This window comes from Myotis davidii, unplaced genomic scaffold (genome assembly GCF_000327345.1).
Source record: "Myotis davidii unplaced genomic scaffold, ASM32734v1 scaffold575, whole genome shotgun sequence".
NCBI lineage: Eukaryota > Metazoa > Chordata > Mammalia > Chiroptera > Vespertilionidae > Myotis > Myotis davidii.
In genome coordinates this window covers 1,404,546-1,408,696 of record NW_006290306.1, presented here as the reverse complement: position 1 = coordinate 1,408,696, position 4,151 = coordinate 1,404,546, and positions in this window count along the sequence as shown.

Genomic DNA, 4,151 nt, shown 5'->3' with positions numbered 1-4,151 from the left:
CAGGATTCTGAGGCCCAGGTTCTCTCTCCTGGGGACCTGGGCACGTGACCCTGCTTTCTCTGTGGTAGAGAGGGAGGAAGAGAGTGGAGGCCAAGGGCACTAGAGTGGGAGGCCCCTGCAACTCCCCTGGAGGCCACCCCTCTGCCATCCTAGGAAGGTGAGTGTTTCTGGTCAACTCTTAGTCCAGTTCAGAGGAACTTCCCCTTAGCTGTGTAAAAACCTGGGAATCTGTCCCCTTGAGAGTATAGGTCACATGACACGATGCCCTCCAGAGGGAGCCTTGAGGCCCGGAATTCCCAGTTGTGTCATGTGGTGACACAGCCTTGAGTTGGAAGATGTGAATTCAGATTCTGTCCTTCCATCAGCTGCTGTGATTTGGGGTGAATCACTGAAGTGCTCAGAACCCACCTCTAAGGCTGGGAAAGAATCGGGGCCACTTCCCAAGTTCTCATGGGGGCCTGAGAGGAAAAGCACGTGGGAAAGGTTCGGTGCAGGGCAGGCACTTCAATGACGAGGAAAATACATGAAGGGGCCCTCGCTGGTTCGGCTCAGTGGATAGAGCATTGGCCTGCAGCTGAAAGGTCCCTGGTTTGATTCTCGGTCAGGGCACAGGCCGGGTTGCTGGCTCCATCCCCAGTAGGGGGCGTGCAGGAAGTAGCCGATCAATGATTGCCTCTCATCATTGATGTTTCTCTCTCTCTCTCCCCCTCTCCCCTTCTCTCAGAAATCAATTTTTAAAAAAATGAAGGAAGAAAGGAGAGCAGCTCTAGGTCGATCCCCAACCCCTACTGTGAGGGCTGAGCGGCCAGAGAAATCTGGATTCAACACTCTTGGGCCATCTTTCTCTTGACTATCTCTGTCCTTCTTTGTCTCTCTGTGTCCCTCTGTCTTCCTTTCTGTTATGTCCCCTCATTCCCCAACGAAGGGCTTCACTCAGCACCTGGTCCCAACACACACAATTCATTTTGCCTGCTTTTCTCAATGGTCTCTCTGTGGCTCCGGAGCCACCCCCACCCCCGGTTCTGTCTCTTTCCTCCTTCTGGGTCCCTGTTTCTGACCCCCTCTTTGTCCCACTCTCTCTCCTCCTGGTGCTCCTGCCCTCTGTCTCCCCAGCTTCTATCTCCTGTGAACAGGCATCCATTGACTGCTCACTAGATGCCAGGCACTGCCCTGCTCCTGTTGGGTCCTGTGTGTCTCCGTGCCTCCTGCTGCTGTCTTCTCTCCTTCTGCCCCATAGGCCTCCTGCCCTCCCATCCCCCAGCTCCGTTGGGCTCCAACACTGGTGTTATTCAGTTTTATGAGAAACCCCCAGGCCTACCCCTGAACGGACCAACCACAACTGGAACCAGATGTGCAGTGCTGCACATGGGTTTGGGAGGGAAGGAGAGAGGGAGGGAGGAGGGAAAGGGGTCTGGGCTGGCTCGAGGGGACTGGGGGATGGGAGATGGGAAACCCTGGGAATTCTGAGCCTTCATTGGCCAGGAGGAGGAGGAGTGGGGAGTGGAGAGAAAAGGGGCTGAGCAGGCTTCTGCACAAAGCAGTTCTCACTCCGTGTGTTTGTGTAGATGATGGTACAGACACTGGGGAAAGCGGGGGTGGATGATCATTTGTGGGACAGCTCTTGGAAATAAAGGGGAAGGCTGCTCCTCTTCTTTGAAACCTTTTAGGTCCTTGACTTCCTGTCTGTGTGGTTTCTAGAGACTTGCTGAATTCATGGTTCTGTGCCCAGGTGCTGGGAAAGAGGGGGTGATGTTGGGATGTGGGATGTGGGGGGAGGGCGTGGAGCGTTTCACCACCCAAGCCTTCCTGAGAACAGCTGGAGAAGGGTGTCTCTCAGAGTCCCCTGGATCTGCTGCAGACCTGGGTGGGTGGGATGTACCTGGGGCATCGTGTATCTAATGGTCCCATGTCTTAGTATGAGTAGTTCTTCTGTCTGTGATTCTATAGCTTTGAAGATAAATGTCTGCCAACAATGATCTTGGTACAACCTTGTGCAGAATTAAGCATTAAAAGTGCCCCTTTATTCAATTTTTTACCAATCACCCATCTGTCCATCTCTTCACCATTTACTTATTCATTTCACCTTTATTGAGAGCCTATTATGAGTCAACCTTGTGCTAGGCACTGGACAAATTAGGGAAGGGGAAGGGAAGATAAACAAATCTTTGCTCAACTAATGGGAGATACAGAAGTGCGCCCAACAAGTGTATATCTTGGCATTAGTAGACGAGCAAGAGCCTTGGGTGCTCAGAGGGATGGTGCCTACCAACTGGCGTGGCTGGAGAAGGATCCATGAAGGGTGTGGCTTTTGAATTGAGCTCTGAGCACTGATGAGTAGACTCAAGAGGCAGTGCCATCACAGGGGGCTCTGGATGCCCCGCTGTAGAGCTGGAACGGATGGTTGGGAGCAGGGGTGTTGTGGGGGAGGAGGGGAGCAGGGACTATTTGATGTCAATCAGGATGACAGTGGGTGAGGGTTGGGAAGAGATGGGGAGGATGACACTTCTGCTGTGCTGTGACCCAAAAGGGGCACCTTTTATTTTCATAACAGACTCGCTACCCACCTCTAGATTGCCGACATGAAGTCCTCACTTCCCTCCCCTGACTAGGACTGATCCAGCCCAAGAGCAGCCCTTGGTCTGCAAGGGATGTGGGGTCAGGCAGGATAAGGCTATTAGGGGTCACCTTTGCCCCAGAATTGGGGCTGGAGAGGGCTGGAGAGGGCAGGGGTCCGGGAGGCCTGGGCCAGGTTTCCCTACTTAGTCCAACATTCTCCGAGGGGAGTTCTGTGGGGCCTTGTCCCTTCCAGCTCTGGCAGTACCCACTGGTCACAGACTGAGGCTGCTGTCAGGGCTGGTAGGTTCTGTGATGCCAGAATTTAGGACTGCTTAAATTTAGGATGCCTAAAGTCAGAATTTTAGACTTCCCACCTGGGAGGGGATGAGGTCATCTTGCTCTGGAGGGAGAGGTGGGTATAATGACACCTCTACTTCCACCTTCGCCATGCGCGGTCCTGAGAAGTGCCCCTCTCCCAGCCAGCCTCAAGGTTTCCCTGTTCCTGATGGGGTTGGAGAGCAGTTCTCTAATATGCTGACCATCTCCCCTGTGACGCTGGCCCCCCAAATGCTTGTCCCTCTGCACCCCTCCCCTGTCACTTTATTCTTTGGAAAATTAAAGCCTGGGGAATGGTTTGGTTGAATTAATAAAATGGGTGAGTGTTAGAAGTGAAAAAAGAGCTTGAATAACTTTGGCTCCAATCTCATTGTACAGTAGGGGAAACTGAGGCCCATAGGTCGGGTCCCTGGCCCAGGACCTCACAAGAAGCTGGGCCAGATGGGAAAAAGAAGGGCCTTTCAATCTCTGAAGGGCTCCCACTCTATACCAGCCTGTGTTGTCTTGGACAAGTCCCCTAACTGCTCCAAGGTCACCGTCTTCAGCTAACATAGCAGAGTGACTCCCAGATTCAGTGAGAGAGAAATTGTTTAAGAGCCTGGCATACATTAGGTGTGCAGCAAATGACTTTTCCCTTCCCCTCCAAGTAATCCTATCTGCTTCTTCACTCCTGTCATTTATATGGCACTCCAAACTTTTCAAATCGCATTTCCCCCAATCTTTTAAATTGTAAAACCATTTGTACATATAAAAATGTTGAAAGGATTTATGGTAAACACCGTGGGTTCTATAATGAACGCTTTGGTATATTTGCTTTCTCCCATTTCTATCTCTCTATCCATCAACTCATCTTATTTTTTTGATGGGTTTAAAGGGAATTGAAGCATGCATTTTATTAATCAGAGTTCAATTCAAATCACTTTTGCATTTACAGTCACAAGTGTCCATAAGGAAAAAACAGATTCAGAAGTGAGATTCTAGCCCAGCCGGAGTAGCTCAGTTGGTTGGAGCATTATCCTGTTCATCAAAGGGTTGCCAGTTTGATTCCTGGTCAGGGCACATACCTGGGCTGCGGGTTCGATCCCCAGTTGGGGCGCTTACGAAAGGAAACCAATTGGTGAGAGTCTAAATCATCAGTCACAAGATGAGTGCTCTACAGAAGTTGAGGGTTGCTGTTTGTCATCATCATCATCATCATTATTATCATCATCTCACCAAACATCCTTGCCCACCCAGCAGCCCTTTGGCCATTTCTGTGC